Source organism: Phyllobates terribilis, unplaced genomic scaffold (genome assembly GCF_046119375.1).
Source record: "Phyllobates terribilis strain yellow unplaced genomic scaffold, ASM4611937v1 Scaffold_38__1_contigs__length_12584779, whole genome shotgun sequence".
NCBI classification, from domain to species: domain Eukaryota; kingdom Metazoa; phylum Chordata; class Amphibia; order Anura; family Dendrobatidae; genus Phyllobates; species Phyllobates terribilis.
Genome location: NW_027362798.1, coordinates 2,825,553 through 2,847,695, shown reverse-complemented (window position 1 = coordinate 2,847,695; position 22,143 = coordinate 2,825,553). Strand labels below are relative to the sequence as shown.

Below are 22,143 nucleotides of genomic sequence, written 5' to 3'. Positions count from 1 at the left end.
AGGAGCTGTCCCACTTGTCCCAGCCGAGTCGCCTCCAAAGAGGAAGCAGGAAGAAGCGAGACATGGACCTGCCCGCGGAGCCATTCTTGACTTGCAAAGTCCGGCGGACACAATCACACACAAAAGAGAATCGCAGGAGGGTGGGGATATCTGGAACGCCCTTCCCACCCTTGCGAGGCTCCTTGTACATGACGGCCCGCCTGACTCTGTCCATCTTGGATCCCCAGACAAAGTGAAACACTGTCCTGGTAATGGCCCTGCACACAGTGACGTGTGGGGGCCAGGCCTGCGCCGTGTACTGCAAGACGGGCAGGACCTCATTACGCAGGACGAGTGCCTTACCCTCACAAGTGAGGTGTCTGAGGCTCCAGAGTCCGATCCGTTGCTTCACCTTGGCCAAGCGTTCTTGCCAGGACTTGAGGGCCGCTCCTTCCTTCCCGAACCAGACTCCCAGCACCTTGAGGAAATCCGGTTGAATGTTGAAGGGGAAGGGGGCGGAGGAGGCCGGCTGCCAATCCCCGAAGAGCATGGCTTCCGACTTCCTGCAGTTGACTTTGGCCCCTGAAGCCCGGCCGAACCTCTCACACGTCTGGACGAGGGCGTCGACTGAACCACGATCAGCGCAGAAGACGGTGACGTCGTCCATGTAGAGCGAGCACTTGACCTCGTGTCGTCCCGGACCCGGTGCGGTGATCCCTCTGATCTCTCCATTCTGCCGGATAGCCTCTGCGAAGAGTTCTATAACACAAACAAAAAGAAGAGGTGATAGAGGGCAGCCTTGTCTGACCCCAGAGAGGACAGGGAAGGGGTCAGTCTTCCAGCCGTTCACCAACACCGAGCTGTGGATATCAAAATACATCAGACGGACATACGAACAAAACATGTTACCCAAACCTAACCGGTGCAGAGCTCGGCCCATGAACTCGTGGGAAACCCGGTCGAAGGCCTTCTCCTGATCCAAGGAGACCAGGGCCGCGTGTGCGCGGCGGACCTTGATGTACTCGACCGTGTCCCGCACGAGAGCGAGGCTGTCTGCGATGCGACGTCCAGGGATGCCGCAGGTCTGGTCCGGGTGGATGATCCGTCCGATCACCGTCTTAAGTCGTGTCGCCATCGTCTTGGCCAGGATCTTGTAGTCCACGTTGAGCAGAGTGATGGGACGCCAATTCCTCAGGTCGCACCTCTCTCCCTTCCGCTTGTACAAGATCGTGACCATTCCTTCCCTCAAAGATGGAGGCATTCTACCCTCCACCACCATCTCCTCGTACAGGTCCAACAGGTCCGGACAGATGAGGTCTCCCAGCGCTACATAGAGCTCCGCTGGAAGACCATCACTGCCCGGGGTCCTGCCGGTCCTAAAGGATTTAGCGGCAGAGAGCAATTCGCCCACCATCAGAGGTTTGTCCAAGGCTGCCGTGCCTGCAGGATCAAGATGGTTAGTGATACCTGACAGGAACTTATCAGCAGCGTCGGGGTCGGTAGTCTTGTGGGAGTAGAGTTCGCTGTAGAAGTCGCTGACGACCCTCATCACGTCCTCCTTCCCACGTCGCATGTTTCCGCTCTCGTCTCGCAGCTCGTTCAGGGGCGTGTGACCGGCATGAAGTTTCCTGAAAAAGAATGAGTTACATTTCTCACCCTTCTCCAGATTCTCCACTTTGGAACGGAAGACGATTCGCTTGGACTCCTCCTCAAAGTGCCTTTTCAGGCTCTTCTTGGTCTCCTCCAGCTCCTCCCTCACGTCCCAGCCGCAGTGAAGAAGGTCCTGCAGCGACCGCAGCTCGCGCTGCAGCCCTCTGAAGTCCCTCCTCTTCTCACACGCCTGTTGTCGACCCTTGGCCTGAAAGAAACAGCGAAACTCAAGTTTAACATATTCCCACCAATCAGAGACTGTTTGGAAGCTACCCTTGTAGGACTGCCACATTGCGTAGGCTGCTCTCAGCTCCTCCACGACTTCATCCTGAGCCAGCAGAGCACAATTCAGCTTCCAGGAGCCGGGCCCGGACGGAAAACCGTCGCCGAGGACACCTTGTAAGTGAATGGCTCTGTGGTCGGAGAAGAAGCAGGAGACCATCGAGTGCCTACTCTGCCTGACTGCCCGAGAGGTGAACACAAAGTCAATCCTGGAGCGGAGTGAGCCATCGGGTCGGCTCCACGAATAGTTCGTGGAGCTTCTCCCCATGGAGCCCACCACGTCCTGAAGAGAGGCCTCGGTTACCATCTCGATGAGCAGCTTGGACGTGATGTCCAACTTGGCAGATGTGCCAGAACTACGACCATCCTCCTCGATGGGGCAGTTGAAATCCCCGGCCATCACTAAGGTCCTGGTGGTGGCAAGCTGAAGCCGCAGGGTCTGGAAAAGCTCCAAACGCTCATTCTTCAGTGGGGACGCATACACGTTGATGAACCTGACAGGTTCTCCCGCCCAGTTGCCATCTACAACAAGAGCCCTGCCGCAGATGAGCTCCTGGACGGACTCAAGCGTGAATGCGCCCCCCCTGATCAGAATTGCGACCCCCGCAGACTTGCAGTCACCCCCACCGGACCAGTAGGATGGACCGTGGGACCACTCCCTGGCCAGATGTTTGAAGGACCTAGAGGAGGGAAGGGAACATTCCTGCAACATATAAACATCACACAACTGGGAAGTAAGGAAGGCATAAATAGTCTGACGTCTGAACTTGTCCTTGATGCTCCTGACATTAATGGAAAATAAGTTAATATTAGCCATCATGTAGGGAAAAAAGAAAAAGTTAGCGCAGGCAATACACCTTAGTTACCACTCCGGTCGGGTGGTCCCTCGTCGGTGTTGACTGCTGGTGACGGGATCACCAGCAGGCCCTCTTCCTCCATCTGGTCAAGCAGCGCGGCCTCGATCTCGGCGACCACCAGTTCCTCCTCTTCTGGCTCGGCCACCAGGGTCTCAACCATGTGCTCCATCTCTTCTGGCTCAGGGAGGGTATCCTCCTTTTCGCCTACGAAATCCAGAATCTTCTTTTTGGAGGATTCAGTAGCAGGGCTGTCCTCCACCTTCCTCTTTCCCCGGGTTGGAACTGGGGAGACAAGAAGAGGAAAATCCTCCTCGGAATAGATAGCGGCGGGTGGAGGAAAGGTTAATTCCACCGCTACCATGGTCTGGGGAGGGAGAGTGGCTGCCGGGGCAGGGGAAAGGACACCTGCTGAGGAGTAGGGGAAGGAGGAAGAGGAAGTGGAATCCTCAGCAGGGGTGGCCGGGGTGGGGGGGGATTGGACGGGGGTGGCAGGGGGAGGGATCGAGAGAGGGGTGACAGAACTCTTACCCTCCTTTGACTTTTTCTTCTGCTTCGGAGCTGCTGGGACCGTCGCTGGGGCTTTGGCCACCGACTCCTTGACCGCATTGGCCTTGTTCGTCTCGGCCTTGGCCGCTGGGGCCTTGGTTGTCGCGTCCTTGACCTTCACAGGCCTGGTCGTCGGGGCCTTGTCCTCCGTAGCTGGGGTCGTCGCAACCACCGATGCCCAGGATCTCTCACGCTTGGGGCAATCCTTGTACAGATGAGCCGCCAGCCCACACAGGTTGCAGGACGTCTTCTTCGGGCAGTCCTTCGAGCTGTGTCCCGTCACTCGACAAATCCTGCAGGCATCCTCCTTGCAGTCCTTCATCTCGTGGCCGTTCTTGCCGCATCTCCTGCAGTTCCGCGGCATGTCCGGGTAATAGATGAGGCCGTAGGAGTTGCCCAGGGAGAATGTCGGGGGCAGGTGCCGAAGTCCGTCTGAGTACGCCAGGTCCCTGTGAAGTCTAACGGTCACCGACCACTTACCTGTCCAGAAGCCGAGTCCATTCAGGATGTGAGAGGGTTCCTTCACAACCAAACAGAAGCGTCTCAAGAAGGTACAGATGTCTTGGCCTGGGGTGTGCGGGTTGCGCATGGAGACCGTGATCCTCCTTTCGTCCCTCTGGATAGGGCAGCTACCTGTAAAGGCAGAGAAAGAATTATCCGGTCCTTTTGCGCTTACCATTTCCCAGAACCTCCTGCAGGTGTTCACAGTGGCGAAGGTGACGAAGAAGATCCCCGTCAAGAAGGTCTGGATGCTGAGGGTGTCCGACCTGGAGAAGCCTCGATCCAGCAGCATCTTCTGGCAGAACACGTCCGAGGACATGTCCGGCACCCTCCCATCCACTTCCTTCAGCTTCAGGGCCACCGTCTGCCGCATCCATGGCTCCAGGGCTGGAGCTTCGTGGCGGGGCTTCTGGGGTCCCTTCTGCTGGCCAGTCGTGGAGGCAGAGTCCTTGGGGTCAGAATCGGCTCCTGGCTGGGCCCTCCTGGCTGTCCCCTGCTCCAGGCTCTTCTTTTCGGCCTTCCTCGCAGCGCTTGCCATGGCTTTCCTCCTGCAGTTACTTCTTGGAGCTGGATCTGGAACTCTTCCCGGAATGGGTGGAGCTATGCAGATTCTTCTCCCGTCGTGTTCTGGACAAATTCCCCGAAAGGTCTTTGTCTCGATGATTCTCTTCCTCGAAGATTCCACAGGACAGCCCGATTCTTCTCCGAGTCTTCGTCTTCTTCTGGATTCTTTAGAGCTTCTTCCTCCCACCGATATCCGCCTTCCTTCTCCGATGTCAGCTGGGCTCCGAAGCTCTTCTCCTTCCGAGTTCGATCGCTCTCGTCAAGTGTAGATCGTAGCTCTTGTGTTCTTAAAAGAACAGATACTACACTTGATCTTAGCCAAAAGGCCGAGAAGCGATAACCAGAATTGGTTTCAAACTACGGAGCCACCCAAGGATCCTGAAAAGTCCATTTGTGGAGATGAGCTCCTGGACTCCCGTTAAGAAGACATGTTGTCAACCTCTAGATCCCTTACATGCCTGCACTTTTCGGCTTGCTGCTGCTGCAATCCACGCGTTTTAGATCTGCATAACTCCACCTCTTTAAACACAGCACCTTCACCCCCTGCTGTTCCCACCCGCCTCAACACCGTTGGAAGGGAGGAGAACCAATTAAGGCGGGGGGTGGGGTGGAACGAGCAGCTGTCTACCCTTAGCAGGAGGGCTCCTGATTACATACCTCTCCTGCTGCTGCTGCTGCTGGCTGTCCAGCAGCAGACTGAAGGTGGCTGCTGCTGTGCACAGGTATATAAAGGCTCAGAGCCTATTATGACACGCGCAGCCAGCGTTCCATTGCCACATTCCATCTACTGCAGGCAGGATACCTGGCTGGCTGAATGTCGCTGAGAAGCTCACAGAGACCGCCATAAGCAACAGTTTAACAGAATGCCACAGACTAATCAACCAAACTTTTTGGGTTGGGTTCTCTTTTATAGTCTGCAGGCATTAAATGAAAGAAGTCAGTGTTCCAGCAGAAGGAGACAACGTTTCAGAAAAGGCATTGTAGCAAACCAAAAAAGAAATTTTAAGCGCAGCAGAGTAACCAGCGCACATACCTGTTAGCTCAGATGAGTTTAAAAGGCTGCTGTTGATAACAAGGGCATTTGCTAAATAGATGGTGTGTGTGCAACAATATACTGAAAGGTCAATTATATTGTGCAGCTTATCTCACCACCTGTAGTTATTTAGGTGAAAGCTCCAAAATGCTTGCCTAATATGTCTGTTTATCCAAAAGGAAGTAAAAAGGGAGAGCTAGAAAGATAGCATTGCATCACATTACATGGCAATGCAATGCACAGTTGCTGAAGTTGAACCAAAATGAGCTTGTAATCTGGCTTCTGCAACTTTGAACATGAAAAATCCAATGAGGAGAAGAAAAGCAAAGCCAAAGAGTCCATCCCAAAATCCGACAAACAAGCAAAATGAACAAAAAACATTGAATTCAATTCTTTCTGATTTTAGAAACTGCATTAAAGAAGGGGTGCACCGGTCCTGGAGATACTGCAATACCAGGTCAATGCGTGGAGTGGACAGAGCAAGCTCTTTTTCCATCTCCCTGTTCTAAAAATCCATTTAATATATGGTCCCCAGATAGGGGACGTATCAGATATTAAACTGATAAGAACAGATTTTTTTTTTTTTAATTTTAATTTGGCTATCCCCTGCAGAGGGATAAAACCGTTTATTAAAACTTTAACAAATTACAAGCATAATTACACAAATACCAAACGTTAAAAGACAAATGAAATTTACAAAACAAAAAAATACAAAGATTTTAAATAATTAGGTTCCATTGGTCAACAAGCCATTTTTTGGAAATATGTACATTCTTCTTTTTGTCAATTAAATAATAAGTATACATTTCACATAAACATAAACTTAAAACATCATTCACTGATAAAACATCTTGTTTAAAAATAGCAATGTTGCGCGCTTTCCAGAGAGATGACTTGGCGCAGTTCACTGTCTTCCAAGCCATTGTGTACTGGTCCATTGTGGGGCATTCCATAAGTCCGTATAGCACAGTTTTATATGTAAAGTCCTTGAGGTCTGCCACCCTTTCCAGTAGGGGGAGCAGTCTTCTCCAGAAATCCTTTGCAAAATTACATGTCCATAATAGATGTTCCACTGTTTCCTCTTCTTGGCATCCGGCTCTTGGGCAGATGGCAGACCTCACAAATCCTCTTCTGTATTGGAATGCCCGGCAAGGAAGACAGCGGTGCATGCAACTCCAAGCCAGATCTCTCTGTTCATTAAAAAGATAAAAAACGTTAATCATTTTCCAGATAGACATAGATTTGTCATCATCATATCTGTCAACATTACATATTTCCTCACTTTTTCGTATTTCTTTAATTAGTTTCTTACTATTTCTTAATTCCTCTATTTTCTTAGTCCCTAAATTAAAATCGGACACTATTTTCCTTAAAATCTCATAATGCGTCGACAAATTAAAAGCATGGGGCACAGATATATTAACTTCATACCATCCAAACTTTCTCATAAAAAATCCTGTATTAAAACGCATAAAAAAGGACCAATAATGATTCTTAAAAAGGGCATTAAAACAGTAAACGAACAGATGGATTAAAAGAAACCTATTAAAATCTGGAAAATCTTTACCACCTTTTACTTTTGATTTCATCACGATTTCTCTTTTCAGCTTTTCCATTTTTGAGTTCCAAAAGAAGGTAAAACAGGTTTTGGTTATCTTTTTTAAAACATTAACAGGCGGGGGGAAAACCATGCTAAGATACAATAAAAGAGGTAAAATCACCATCTTTAAAACCAATACTTTACCCTCCATTGTAAGTCTCCTCATGTTCCACATACATATTTTCGTATTTACTTTCTGTGTAACTGTTTCCCAACTATTATAACCATCATTATTTTCAGTGAATGATATACCTAAAATGGAAATGGATTCGGAGACATTAATTGGTACATCACGTAAAATCATCCCCCCAACACTTAAAATGTTACACTTATTAAAATTGATTTTAAAACCAGAAGCTAGACAAAAGGATTGCACTTGATGGAGAGTGGCCGTAAGTGATGGTGCATCTGTACACAAGACCGCCACGTCATCCATGTAGCCTACAACCTTGGCCTCCAAACCACCGCTTCCAGGCAGAGGGACACCGCATATCTGTTTATTTTGGCGTATTGCACATAACATTGGTTCCAGTGCACAGATAAACAGTAGGGGGGACAGAGGGCATCCCTGTTTCACCCCTGACCGTAAAAATACCTCTTGCGTCTTAAAACCATTCACTAAAATCTTACTTGTACAATCCTTGTAAAATGCTTTAAGCGATAGTAAAAACCCTTCTGGTATGCCCATTTTCTCTAAAACTTTAAAAAGATAAAAGTGTGAGACACGGTCAAATGCTTTTTCAAAATCAATAGATAAAATCGCCATTTTCCCCTTTCTGTCTTTTACATCCTCAATACAGTCTTTCACTAAATTCAGATTGTCCCATATACTGCGTCCCGGCACCCCACACACTTGATTAGAATGAATAACTTTGCTGATGACTTCTTTTAGACGATTTGCACAAATTTTAGCCATTATTTTATAGTCACAATTTAAAAGTGTTATTGGTCTCCAGTTTTCTAATTTTGATTTATCGCCTTTTTTGTATAGGAGGGAGACTTCACCTTTCTTCCAGGAATTTAATAAAACCTTATTATTAAAAACCTCAGTAAACAAATAAAACAAATCATCTTTTAAAATATCATAAAAACATACATAAAATTCTATTGGGATGCCATCAGGACCAGGGACCTTTCCAGTTTTAAAACTTTTAATAGTTTTTAACACTTCTTGTTCCGTTAAAACTTGGGATAAAAACTCTTGGGATGCGGGATCTAAAACAGCTGTTAGTCCTTGCAGCGACTCATCCATTAATTTATTATCTATATTTTTTCCATTAAAAAGATTAGAAAAAAAAACCTCAACTTTACCCAGCATATTTTTAATATTATTCTCACCATCTATATGGTCAATTATCACTTTTTCTTTTTTATTTTTCCTAAAAAAATATCTGGAACACTTTTCATTTTCTTCTATATGTTGTACTCTAGAACGAAAAATTATCTCTTTTCCTTTTTGTTCTAGCCATTTTGAAATCTCTTCTTTTAAGTTTGAAATATCAACTTGTACATCTATCCCATTGTCTCTGAGCTTAAATAATGTTTGTAGGCGGGTATTTAAAATTCTATATTCTTCATATTTTTCTTTGGCTCTACATATACTCTTTTTAATAAAAAAATCTTTTATTTTTACTTTCATTCTATCCCACCATACACTCATAGTCTCATTTGTTTTTTTCCCTTTTCTACATTTCCTATAAAACTCAATAAAATCTGATAAAATCTGCGGGTCGGTTAAAAGGGATACGTTCATTTTCCAGCTTTTCTTACCACATTTTTTGTTGTCATTTACTTTTATGGTAAAGGATAAAAGTTTATGGTCTGAAAATATATTAGTTAAAACTTCACATTTGGCAGGTATTGTTTTATCTGAACCAAAAATAAAATCAATCCTAGAGCTACAATTAGCATTGCTCCAAGTGAAACCGGCGTCCTCTGGGCTGTCACTATGACACTCTTTATATATGTCTATCAATTTAGCATCTTTGACTATATCATGTAGCATACCTGAGGTTTTATCGTAGTTCCTGCTTACAGAGCTGGAGCGCCGGTTTTCACCTTTTAAAACACAATTAAAATCCCCTGCTAAGATAAAAGGTTCAGAGTTATTAATAAATAATGGTAAAAGATCAAGCATTTCGGCTCTTTCATTTTTCTCTGGGGATCCATAAAAATTTAAAAACTGCCATCTAATACCATCAATAAAAGCTTTCACTAATAAAATACGACCTGGTAAAATTTCCTGAATAAAATCAATTAAAACGTTCCCTTTAAAAAGTATGGCTACACCCGCTGATCCTGCAGCATTCGATCCGGACCAGACAGATGGCCCACACTTCCACTCATCTTTATATTTTTGATATGACATTTCATGTGGGATATTACATTCTTGCAGAAAAAATACAGATGCAGTAAAACACGTAAAAAAATTAAAAAGAGCAGTTCTTCTCGTGTTAGATTTTATGCCTCTCACGTTGAGGGAAATACCTTTGAGTTCAGCCATCATTAGAAAATGTAGAAATTTTACTTAGGTAAGTAAGAGCAACGGATTTACCTGTCCGATGAACCTGATCAGACCACTGGGCTTGCGCCTCCCTCCTCATCTGATAGTATCGTCACGAGAGTCTCCGTGGAGGAGGAAAGATTACCACATTTATATAAACCCGACGCTACACTGGCATAGCTCGGAGGGCTGGCTGGCAGAACCCGCTGGGTCTCCATTGGCTGGCCATGCAGTTCCTCATCAGGTGGGTCCCCGAGGGGTTCCGCCGCCCCTGTTTGACCTGTAGAAGGTCGTCCTATAGGAGGAGGTTGCGCACAAGGCAGAGCCTCTGACTCTTCAGAGGCAGCAAGATCCCGGTCCCCACCTGTAGCAGCGGAGGCCGAAACCCCTGAGGGTCCAGCGTCCACGTCCCCTTCTGGAGAAGTGTCCATCTGTTCACCTCCTGCTGCCTCCTCCGAACCACCCTTTTTCTTTTTCTTAGGACCCACCTTTATCCACTCAGCGCCCTCAGCACTAGGAGACCCAGACTGGGCATGGGCTTCTGTGTCGGCCTTTTGCCGGTCCCTTTTGACTTTACCAGTAGTGCCCTTCTGCTCCTTCTCAGCCCTCCTTTTGGACTCCCGCAGGTCCTGCAGCCAGGTTTTGGGATTTGGTATTTTACCTGTCATAGACTCTGGAGACACTTCACTATTTGGTACGCCCTTATTGTCTCCAGAGGCTCCAGGTTGTTGTTCCTCCTCCTGAGGGGTGGTCTGATCTTTTGGTCCTTGGTCGGACGTCTTGGACTTCCCCTTTTGCTCATCTTCCCGAAATCTGTGAGGGCAAGAAAAATAAAAGTGACCTGGAGTCTGGCAAAAACTGCATTTCTTTTCCTTAGGGCATTCTTTTGTCTCATGTTCTTCACTAGCACAATTTCTACATGATACATGACAGTTTTCTTTTGAATGACCATAGCGCCCACAATTTCTGCAATATACTGGCATCCCAGAAAAGAAGAAATCCCCATTTGTTTGCCCAATTTTGAAACGGGCAGGGGGGAGCCGTATACCACCTGGTGTATTTGGATCTCTTGTACACTTCACAAGGAATTTCCACTTAGATGTCCATATGTTATATTCGTTTAATATCTTCCCAATACATTTAACACTTTTAAAATAAATTGCTAGAAATGACATTACTTCTGGAGCAGAAACAAAGGGCGAAAATATTTTTACAATAACCAGTCTTACCTCATCCAGGACGTGCTCAACAATTTGTGTCCCTTTCAAAACAGGACTATTTTCAACTTTTTTTAACTTTTCTAGTACATCTCTAAAAATACCTTCTCCGGTGAATGTGATGTCATAGTCACCTCTTCTGGGATAATCCTGGATGGAGAGAATTTCATTCCTTTGTACGCCAAGAAGGTTCCTGAGCACGTCCTGGACTACATACCCTAATTTCCTCATATCCGAGCCACCCGCCGTGAAGTGAACTCGGATAGAGTTTTTTAGCCTCGCATAAAGAGGCACGAGGTTAGGGTCAACCTCCATGGAAAAACGCAACAAGGTTGCAAATTGCAGCCGCTTGCAATCTGCGCTCCCAGTGTTCTTGCAGCGAAAAACACCTGGAAGCTGGGGGATCGCAACTCGTTACCCTGGGACTAAGCCCTCTCCCTAATAGCAGCAAGCAGGTTAAGTCCACCAAAGTGGACGATCCTGCCAGGCCAAGGAGAGGGGTACCCGAGTGCCCTTCAACCACAATCTCCTGCAATAAAGCACTTGATCGTAGCCAAAAGGCCGAGAAGCGATAACCAGAATTGGTTTCAAACTACGGAGCCACCCAAGGATCCTGAAAAGTCCATTTGTGGAGATGAGCTCCTGGACTCCCGTTAAGAAGACATGTTGTCAACCTCTAGATCCCTTACATGCCTGCACTTTTCGGCTTGCTGCTGCTGCAATCCACGCGTTTTAGATCTGCATAACTCCACCTCTTTAAACACAGCACCTTCACCCCCTGCTGTTCCCACCCGCCTCAACACCGTTGGAAGGGAGGAGAACCAATTAAGGCGGGGGGTGGGGTGGAACGAGCAGCTGTCTACCCTTAGCAGGAGGGCTCCTGATTACATACCTCTCCTGCTGCTGCTGCTGGCTGTCCAGCAGCAGACTGAAGGTGGCTGCTGCTGTGCACAGGTATATAAAGGCTCAGAGCCTATTATGACACGCGCAGCCAGCGTTCCATTGCCACATTCCATCTACTGCAGGCAGGATACCTGGCTGGCTGAATGTCGCTGAGAAGCTCACAGAGACCGCCATAAGCAACAGTTTAACAGAATGCCACAGACTAATCAACCAAACTTTTTGGGTTGGGTTCTCTTTTATAGTCTGCAGGCATTAAATGAAAGAAGTCAGTGTTCCAGCAGAAGGAGACAACGTTTCAGAAAAGGCATTGTAGCAAACCAAAAAAGAAATTTTAAGCGCAGCAGAGTAACCAGCGCACATACCTGTTAGCTCAGGTGAGTTTAAAAGGCTGCTGTTGATAACAAGGGCATTTGCTAAATAGATGGTGTGTGTGCAACAATATACTGAAAGGTCAATTATATTGTGCAGCTTATCTCACCACCTGTAGTTATTTAGGTGAAAGCTCCAAAATGCTTGCCTAATATGTCTGTTTATCCAAAAGGAAGTAAAAAGGGAGAGCTAGAAAGATAGCATTGCATCACATTACATGGCAATGCAATGCACAGTTGCTGAAGTTGAACCAAAATGAGCTTGTAATCTGGCTTCTGCAACTTTGAACATGAAAAATTCAATGAGGAGAAGAAAAGCAAAGCCAAAGAGTCCATCCCAAAATCCGACAAACAAGCAAAATGAACAAAAAACATTGAATTCAATTCTTTCTGATTTTAGAAACTGCATTAAAGAAGGGGTGCACCGGTCCTGGAGATACTGCAATACCAGGTCAATGCGTGGAGTGGACAGAGCAAGCTCTTTTTCCATCTCCCTGTTCTAAAAATCCATTTAATGTATGGTCCCCAGATAGGGGACGTATCAGATATTAAACTGATAAGAACAGATTTTTTTTTTTTTTTTTGAAAGCCCGAATTCGTGTACAAAACCCGAGTGCGCTTAAAAAAGTGACAAGTGCCACAAAAAAAGTGCACTAGGATGCTGGTCTTCTTGAAACCCTCTCCAAAAGGAGAAGGGTCCCCCAAACCATTCCCCGTCCCTCCGAGCCAAAAGGCCACAGCGAGGAACAGGGACAAAAAGCCACCTCCAGCCGAAGCCAGAGGCGACCCAATCTTACCCCCAGCACCTGCCCGAGTTCTCACCCGAGCAAGGCACTGGGAGCCAAAGACTGTGCTCCCCTCCCGGAAGAGGGGAGCCAACAACGCTCTCCTCCCGAAAGAGGAGAGCCAGGGGGGTTCAGGGGGGAGCGGAACCTGATGGCCACACACTCCCCCCCTAGACCTGCCAAGAGAGGAACCCGTAAGGGAACCGCATCCCGACAAAATCCTAGTAGGACGTGACACACGTGAATAAGTGGACACACAGTGACAAAGAAATTAAATAAATAGTGAAGGTTTCACAGTATAATACTGCCCGGACCTTCGACCGGGAATTGAAAAATTCCCCATCCTAAGGCCAGAAGGCCCGGAATAAGGGTGTGTGCGAAGAAAGAAAATTTGAAGTGCTTGTGCAAATGTGCCATAAACTCAAGTGGGGTTCCCAATCCCAGTGAGTTAAGGCACCCCAGGGTCACCACTCCTGGGGCACTTCACACTTCGGGCTTTCGATCTTCCCCGGCCCAATGGCGTCGATCCTGGGGGGCCATGCTTTCCACCAGATGACTATATTAGCCACCTGGCGTACTAACAAGCGCCTAAACCCCAGTGTGCATAATGTATCAATCTACTAGGGCGGCCAACATCCAAAACCGCCTTTTCGAAAGATACTACACTTGATCTTAGCCAAAAGGCCGAGAAGCGATAACCAGAATTGGTTTCAAACTACGGAGCCACCCAAGGATCCTGAAAAGTCCATTTGTGGAGATGAGCTCCTGGACTCCCGTTAAGAAGACATGTTGTCAACCTCTAGATCCCTTACATGCCTGCACTTTTCGGCTTGCTGCTGCTGCAATCCACGCGTTTTAGATCTGCATAACTCCACCTCTTTAAACACAGCACCTTCACCCCCTGCTGTTCCCACCCGCCTCAACACCGTTGGAAGGGAGGAGAACCAATTAAGGCGGGGGGTGGGGTGGAACGAGCAGCTGTCTACCCTTAGCAGGAGGGCTCCTGATTACATACCTCTCCTGCTGCTGCTGCTGCTGGCTGTCCAGCAGCAGACTGAAGGTGGCTGCTGCTGTGCACAGGTATATAAAGGCTCAGAGCCTATTATGACATGCGCAGCCAGCGTTCCATTGCCACATTCCATCTACTGCAGGCAGGATACCTGGCTGGCTGAATGTCGCTGAGAAGCTCACAGAGACCGCCATAAGCAACAGTTTAACAGAATGCCACAGACTAATCAACCAAACTTTTTGGGTTGGGTTCTCTTTTATAGTCTGCAGGCATTAAATGAAAGAAGTCAGTGTTCCAGCAGAAGGAGACAACGTTTCAGAAAAGGCATTGTAGCAAACCAAAAAAGAAATTTTAAGCGCAGCAGAGTAACCAGCGCACATACCTGTTAGCTCAGGTGAGTTTAAAAGGCTGCTGTTGATAACAAGGGCATTTGCTAAATAGATGGTGTGTGTGCAACAATATACTGAAAGGTCAATTATATTGTGCAGCTTATCTCACCACCTGTAGTTATTTAGGTGAAAGCTCCAAAATGCTTGCCTAATATGTCTGTTTATCCAAAAGGAAGTAAAAAGGGAGAGCTAGAAAGACAGCATTGCATCACATTACATGGCAATGCAATGCACAGTTGCTGAAGTTGAACCAAAATGAGCTTGTAATCTGGCTTCTGCAACTTTGAACATGAAAAATCCAATGAGGAGAAGAAAAGCAAAGCCAAAGAGTCCATCCCAAAATCCGACAAACAAGCAAAATGAACAAAAAACATTGAATTCAATTCTTTCTGATTTTAGAAACTGCATTAAAGAAGGGGTGCACCGGTCCTGGAGATACTGCAATACCAGGTCAATGCGTGGAGTGGACAGAGCAAGCTCTTTTTCCATCTCCCTGTTCTAAAAATCCATTTAATATATGGTCCCCAGATAGGGGACGTATCAGATATTAAACTGATAAGAACAGATACTACACTTGATCTTAGCCAAAAGGCCGAGAAGCGATAACCAGAATTGGTTTCAAACTACGGAGCCACCCAAGGATCCTGAAAAGTCCATTTGTGGAGATGAGCTCCTGGACTCCCGTTAAGAAGACATGTTGTCAACCTCTAGATCCCTTACATGCCTGCACTTTTCGGCTTGCTGCTGCTGCAATCCACGCGTTTTAGATCTGCATAACTCCACCTCTTTAAGCACAGCACCTTCACCCCCTGCTGTTCCCACCCACCTCAACACCGTTGGAAGGGAGGAGAACCAATTAAGGCGGGGGGTGGGGTGGAACGAGCAGCTGTCTACCCTTAGCAGGAGGGCTCCTGATTACATACCTCTCCTGCTGCTGCTGCTGCTGGCTGTCCAGCAGCAGACTGAAGGTGGCTGCTGCTGTGCACAGGTATATAAAGGCTCAGAGCCTATTATGACACGCGCAGCCAGCGTTCCATTGCCACATTCCATCTACTGCAGGCAGGATACCTGGCTGGCTGAATGTCGCTGAGAAGCTCACAGAGACCGCCATAAGCAACAGTTTAACAGAATGCCACAGACTAATCAACCAAACTTTTTGGGTTGGGTTCTCTTTTATAGTCTGCAGGCATTAAATGAAAGAAGTCAGTGTTCCAGCAGAAGGAGACAACGTTTCAGAAAAGGCATTGTAGCAAACCAAAAAGAAATTTTAAGCGCAGCAGAGTAACCAGCGCACATACCTGTTAGCTCAGGTGAGTTTAAAAGGCTGCTGTTGATAACAAGGGCATTTGCTAAATAGATGGTGTGTGTGCAACAATATACTGAAAGGTCAATTATATTGTGCAGCTTATCTCACCACCTGTAGTTATTTAGGTGAAAGCTCCAAAATGCTTGCCTAATATGTCTGTTTATCCAAAAGGAAGTAAAAAGGGAGAGCTAGAAAGATAGCATTGCATCACATTACATGGCAATGCAATGCACAGTTGCTGAAGTTGAACCAAAATGAGCTTGTAATCTGGCTTCTGCAACTTTGAACATGAAAAATCCAATGAGGAGAAGAAAAGCAAAGCCAAAGAGTCCATCCCAAAATCCGACAAACAAGCAAAATGAACAAAAAACATTGAATTCAATTCTTTCTGATTTTAGAAACTGCATTAAAGAAGGGGTGCACCGGTCCTGGAGATACTGCAATACCAGGTCAATGCGTGGAGTGGACAGAGCAAGCTCTTTTTCCATCTCCCTGTTCTAAAAATCCATTTAATATATGGTCCCCAGATAGGGGACGTATCAGATATTAAACTGATAAGAACAGATACTACACTTGATCTTAGCCAAAAGGCCGAGAAGCGATAACCAGAATTGGTTTCAAACTACGGAGCCACCCAAGGATCCTGAAAAGTCCATTTGTGGAGATGAGCTCCTGGACTCCCGTTAAGAAGACATGTTGTCAACCTCTAGATCCCTTACATGCCTGCACTTTTCGGCTTGCTGCTGCTGCAATCCACGCGTTTTAGATCTGCATAACTCCACCTCTTTAAACACAGCACCTTCACCCCCTGCTGTTCCCACCCGCCTCAACACCGTTGGAAGGGAGGAGAACCAATTAAGGCGGGGGGTGGGGTGGAACGAGCAGCTGTCTACCCTTAGCAGGAGGGCTCCTGATTACATACCTCTCCTGCTGCTGCTGCTGCTGGCTGTCCAGCAGCAGACTGAAGGTGGCTGCTGCTGTGCACAGGTATATAAAGGCTCAGAGCCTATTATGACACGCGCAGCCAGCGTTCCATTGCCACATTCCATCTACTGCAGGCAGGATACCTGGCTGGCTGAATGTCGCTGAGAAGCTCACAGAGACGGCCATAAGCAACAGTTTAACAGAATGCCACAGACTAATCAACCAAACTTTTTGGGTTGGGTTCTCTTTTATAGTCTGCAGGCATTAAATGAAAGAAGTCAGTGTTCCAGCAGAAGGAGACAACGTTTCAGAAAAGGCATTGTAGCAAACCAAAAAAGAAATTTTAAGCGCAGCAGAGTAACCAGCGCACATACCTGTTAGCTCAGGTGAGTTTAAAAGGCTGCTGTTGATAACAAGGGCATTTGCTAAATAGATGGTGTGTGTGCAACAATATACTGAAAGGTCAATTATATTGTGCAGCTTATCTCACCACCTGTAGTTATTTAGGTGAAAGCTCCAAAATGCTTGCCTAATATGTCTGCTTATCCAAAAGGAAGTAAAAAGGGAGAGCTAGAAAGATAGCATTGCATCACATTACATGGCAATGCAATGCACAGTTGCTGAAGTTGAACCAAAATGAGCTTGTAATCTGGCTTCTGCAACTTTGAACATGAAAAATCCAATGAGGAGAAGAAAAGCAAAGCCAAAGAGTCCATCCCAAAATCCGACAAACAAGCAAAATGAACAAAAAACATTGAATTCAATTCTTTCTGATTTTAGAAACTGCATTAAAGAAGGGGTGCACCGGTCCTGGAGATACTGCAATACCAGGTCAATGCGTGGAGTGGACAGAGCAAGCTCTTTTTCCATCTCCCTGTTCTAAAAATCCATTTAATATATGGTCTCCAGATAGGGGACGTATCAGATATTAAACTGATAAGAACAGATTTTTTTTTTTTTTTTTTTATCGAAAGCCCGAATTCGTGTACAAAACCCGAGTGCGCTTAAAAAAGTGACAAGTGCCACAAAAAAAAGTGCACTAGGATGCTGGTCTTCTTGAAACCCTCTCCAAAAGGAGAAGGGTCCCCCAAACCATTCCCCGTCCCTCCGAGCCAGAAGGCCACAGCGAGGAACAGGGACAAATAGCCACCTCCAGCCGGAGCCAGAGGCGACCCAATCTTACCCCCAATACCTGCCCGAGTTCTCACCCGAGCAAGGCACTGGGAGCCAAAGACTGTGCTCCCCTCCCGGAACAGGGGAGCCAACAACGCTCTCCTCCCGAAAGAGGAGAGCCAGTGGGGTTCAGGGGGGAGCGGAACCTGATGGCCACACACTCCCCCCCTAGACCTGCCAAGAGAGGAACCCGTAAGGGAACCGCATCCCGACAAAATCCTAGTAAGGACGTGGACACACGTGAAAAAGTGGACACACAGTGACAAAAAAAAATTAAATAAATAGTGAAGGTTTCACAGTATAATACTGCCCGGACCTTCGACCGGGAATTGAAAAATTCCCCATCCTAAGGCCAGAAGGCCCGGAATAAGGGTGTGTGTGAAGAAAGAAATATTGAAGTGCTAGTGCAAATGTGCCATAAACTCAAGTGGGGTTCCCAATCCCAGTGAGTTAAGGCACCCCAGGGTCACCACTCCTGGGGCACTTCACACTTCGGGCTTTCGATCTTCCCCGGCCCAATGGCGTCGATCCTGGGGGGCCATGCTTTCCACCAGATCACTATATTAGCCACCTGGCGTACTAACAAGCGCCTAAACCCCAGTGTGCATAATGTATCAATCTACTAGGGCGGCCAACATCCAAAACCGCCTTTTCGAAAGATTTTTTTCCTTTGAAAGCCCGAATTCGTGTACAAAACCCGAGTGCGCTTAAAAAAGTGACAAGTGCCACAAAAAAAGTGCACTAGGATGCTGGTCTTCTTAAAACCCTCTCCAAAAGGAGAAGGGTCCCCCAAACCATTCCCCGTCCCTCCGAGCCAGAAGGCCACAGCGAGGAACAGGGACAAATAGCCACCTCCAGCCGGAGCCAGAGGCGACCCAATCTTACCCCCAATACCTGCCCGAGTTCTCACCCGAGCAAGGCACTGGGAGCCAAAGACTGTGCTCCCCTCCCGGAAGAGGGGAGCCAACAATGCTCTCCTCCCGAAAGAGGAGAGCCAGGGGGGTTCAGGGGGGAGCGGAACCTGATGGCCACACACTCCCCCCCTAGACCTGCCAAGAGAGGAACCCGTAAGGGAACCGCATCCCGACAAAATCCTAGTAAGGACGTGGACACACGTGAAAAAGTGGACACACAGTGACAAAAAAAAATTAAATAAATAGTGAAGGTTTCACAGTATAATACTGCCCGAACCTTCGACCGGGAATTGAAAAATTCCCCATCCTAAGGCCAGAAGGCCCGGAATAAGGGTGTGTGTGAAGAAAGAAATATTGAAGTGCTAGTGCAAATGTGCCATAAACTCAAGTGGGGTTCCCAATCCCAGTGAGTTAAGGCACCCCAGGGTCACCACTCCTGGGGCACTTCACACTTCGGGCTTTCGATCTTCCCCGGCCCAATGGCGTCGATCCTGGGGGGCCATGCTTTCCACCAGATGACTATATTAGCCAACTGGCGTACTAACAAGCGCCTAAACCCCAGTGTGCATAATGTATCAATCTACTAGGGCGGCCAACATCCAAAACCGCCTTTTCGAAAGATACTACACTTGATCTTAGCCAAAAGGCCGAGAAGCGATAACCAGAATTGGTTTCAAACTACGGAGCCACCCAAGGATCCTGAAAAGTCCATTTGTGGAGATGAGCTCCTGGACTCCCGTTAAGAAGACATGTTGTCAACCTCTAGATCCCTTACATGCCTGCACTTTTCGGCTTGCTGCTGCTGCAATCCACGCGTTTTAGATCTGCATAACTCCACCTCTTTAAACACAGCACCTTCACCCCCTGCTGTTCCCACCCGCCTCAACACCGTTGGAAGGGAGGAGAACCAATTAAGGCGGGGGGTGGGGTGGAACGAGCAGCTGTCTACCCTTAGCAGGAGGGCTCCTGATTACATACCTCTCCTGCTGCTGCTGCTGCTGGCTGTCCAGCAGCAGACTGAAGGTGGCTGCTGCTGTGCACAGGTATATAAAGGCTCAGAGCCTATTATGACACGCGCAGCCAGCGTTCCATTGCCACATTCCATCTACTGCAGGCAGGATACCTGGTGGCTGAATGTCGCTGAGAAGCTCACAGAGACCGCCATAAGCAACAGTTTAACAGAATGCCACAGACTAATCAACCAAACTTTTTGGGTTGGGTTCTCTTTTATAGTCTGCAGGCATTAAATGAAAGAAGTCAGTGTTCCAGCAGAAGGAGACAACGTTTCAGAAAAGGCATTGTAGCAAACCAAAAAAGAAATTTTAAGCGCAGCAGAGTAACCAGCGCACATACCTGTTAGCTCAGGTGAGTTTAAAAGGCTGCTGTTGATAACAAGGGCATTTGCTAAATAGATGGTGTGTGTGCAACAATATACTGAAAGGTCAATTATATTGTGCAGCTTATCTCACCACCTGTAGTTATTTAGGTGAAAGCTCCAAAATGCTTGCCTAATATGTCTGTTTATCCAAAAGGAAGTAAAAAGGGAGAGCTAGAAAGATAGCATTGCATCACATTACATGGCAATGCAATGCACAGTTGCTGAAGTTGAACCAAAATGAGCTTGTAATCTGGCTTCTGCAACTTTGAACATGAAAAATCCAATGAGGAGAAGAAAAGCAAAGCCAAAGAGTCCATCCCAAAATCCGACAAACAAGCAAAATGAACAAAAAACATTGAATTCAATTCTTTCTGATTTTAGAAACTGCATTAAAGAAGGGGTGCACCGGTCCTGGAGATACTGCAATACCAGGTCAATGCGTGGAGTGGACAGAGCAAGCTCTTTTTCCATCTCCCTGTTCTAAAAATCCATTTAATATATGGTCCCCAGATAGGGGACGTATCAGATATTAAACTGATAAGAACAGATACTACACTTGATCTTAGCCAAAAGGCCGAGAAGCGATAACCAGAATTGGTTTCAAACTACGGAGCCACCCAAGGATCCTGAAAAGTCCATTTGTGGAGATGAGCTCCTGGACTCCCATTAAGAAGACATGTTGTCAACCTCTAGATCCCTTACATGCCTGCACTTTTCGGCTTGCTGCTGCTGCAATCCACGCGTTTTAGATCTGCATAACTCCACCTCTTTAAACACAGCACCTTCACCCCCTGCTGTTCCCACCCGCCTCAACACCGTTGGAAGGGAGGAGAACCAATTAAGGCGGGGGGTGGGGTGGAACGAGCAGCTGTCTACCCTTAGCAGGAGGGCTCCTGATTACATACCTCTCCTGCTGCTGCTGCTGCTGGCTGTCCAGCAGCAGACTAAAGGTGGCTGCTGCTGTGCACAGGTATATAAAGGCTCAGAGCCTATTATGACACGCGCAGCCAGCGTTCCATTGCCACATTCCATCTACTGCAGGCAGGATACCTGGCTGGCTGAATGTCGCTGAGAAGCTCACAGAGACCGCCATAAGCAACAGTTTAACAGAATGCCACAGACTAATCAACCAAACTTTTTGGGTTGGGTTCTCTTTTATAGTCTGCAGGCATTAAATGAAAGAAGTCAGTGTTCCAGCAGAAGGAGACAACGTTTCAGAAAAGGCATTGTAGCAAATCAAAAAAGAAATTTTAAGCGCAGCAGAGTAACCAGCGCACATACCTGTTAGCTCAGGTGAGTTTAAAAGGCTGCTGTTGATAACAAGGGCATTTGCTAAATAGATGGTGTGTGTGCAACAATATACTGAAAGGTCAATTATATTGTGCAGCTTATCTCACCACCTGTAGTTATTTAGGTGAAAGCTCCAAAATGCTTGCCTAATATGTCTGTTTATCCAAAAGGAAGTAAAAAGGGAGAGCTAGAAAGATAGCATTGCATCACATTACATGGCAATGCAATGCACAGTTGCTGAAGTTGAACCAAAATGAGCTTGTAATCTGGCTTCTGCAACTTTGAACATGAAAAATCCAATGAGGAGAAGAAAAGCAAAGCCAAAGAGTCCATCCCAAAATCCGACAAACAAGCAAAATGAACAAAAAACATTGAATTCAATTCTTTCTGATTTTAGAAACTGCATTAAAGAAGGGGTGCACCGGTCCTGGATATACTGCAATACCAGGTCAATGCGTGGAGTGGACAGAGCAAGCTCTTTTTCCATCTCCCTGTTCTAAAAATCCATTTAATATATGGTCCCCAGATAGGGGACGTATCAGATATTAAACTGATAAGAACAGATACTACACTTGATCTTAGCCAAAAGGCCGAGAAGCGATAACCAGAATTGGTTTCAAACTACGGAGCCACCCAAGGATCCTGAAAAGTCCATTTGTGGAGATGAGCTCCTGGACTCCCGTTAAGAAGACATGTTGTCAACCTCTAGATCCCTTACATGCCTGCACTTTTCGGCTTGCTGCTGCTGCAATCCACGCGTTTTAGATCTGCATAACTCCACCTCTTTAAACACAGCACCTTCACCCCCTGCTGTTCCCACCCGCCTCAACACCGTTGGAAGGGAGGAGAACCAATTAAGGCGGGGGGTGGGGTGGAACGAGCAGCTGTCTACCCTTAGCAGGAGGGCTCCTGATTACATACCTCTCCTGCTGCTGCTGCTGCTGCTGGCTGTCCAGCAGCAGACTGAAGGTG

General features: G+C 47.0%; 6 non-coding genes and 4 pseudogenes across 6 annotated transcripts; all 10 read right to left on the bottom strand.

The window, feature by feature from the left end:
• Positions 1 to 4,639: 4,639 nt before the first annotated feature.
• LOC141183488 (U2 spliceosomal RNA) lies at positions 4,640 to 4,717 on the bottom strand (annotated as a pseudogene).
• A 1,115-nt stretch (positions 4,718 to 5,832) lies between these two features.
• Positions 5,833 to 6,030, bottom strand: LOC141183377 (U2 spliceosomal RNA). Its single transcript, XR_012258347.1, has one exon. It is a non-coding gene; the product is annotated as a U2 spliceosomal RNA (small nuclear RNA).
• Positions 6,031 to 12,417: 6,387 nt separating this feature from the next.
• On the bottom strand, positions 12,418 to 12,598 carry LOC141183456 (U2 spliceosomal RNA; annotated as a pseudogene).
• A 794-nt stretch (positions 12,599 to 13,392) lies between these two features.
• Positions 13,393 to 13,484, bottom strand: LOC141183574 (U2 spliceosomal RNA; annotated as a pseudogene).
• A 1,115-nt stretch (positions 13,485 to 14,599) lies between these two features.
• Positions 14,600 to 14,790, bottom strand: LOC141183120 (U2 spliceosomal RNA). Its single transcript, XR_012258127.1, has one exon. It is a non-coding gene; the product is annotated as a U2 spliceosomal RNA (small nuclear RNA).
• Positions 14,791 to 15,904: 1,114 nt separating this feature from the next.
• LOC141183119 (U2 spliceosomal RNA) lies at positions 15,905 to 16,095 on the bottom strand. The gene has a single exon (XR_012258126.1). It is a non-coding gene; the product is annotated as a U2 spliceosomal RNA (small nuclear RNA).
• Positions 16,096 to 17,210: 1,115 nt separating this feature from the next.
• Positions 17,211 to 17,396, bottom strand: LOC141183472 (U2 spliceosomal RNA). The gene has a single exon (XR_012258409.1). It is a non-coding gene; the product is annotated as a U2 spliceosomal RNA (small nuclear RNA).
• A 1,674-nt stretch (positions 17,397 to 19,070) lies between these two features.
• Positions 19,071 to 19,162, bottom strand: LOC141183544 (U2 spliceosomal RNA; annotated as a pseudogene).
• A 1,114-nt stretch (positions 19,163 to 20,276) lies between these two features.
• LOC141183117 (U2 spliceosomal RNA) lies at positions 20,277 to 20,467 on the bottom strand. The gene has a single exon (XR_012258125.1). It is a non-coding gene; the product is annotated as a U2 spliceosomal RNA (small nuclear RNA).
• Positions 20,468 to 21,582: 1,115 nt separating this feature from the next.
• On the bottom strand, positions 21,583 to 21,773 carry LOC141183147 (U2 spliceosomal RNA). The gene has a single exon (XR_012258152.1). It is a non-coding gene; the product is annotated as a U2 spliceosomal RNA (small nuclear RNA).
• Positions 21,774 to 22,143: the final 370 nt, after the last annotated feature.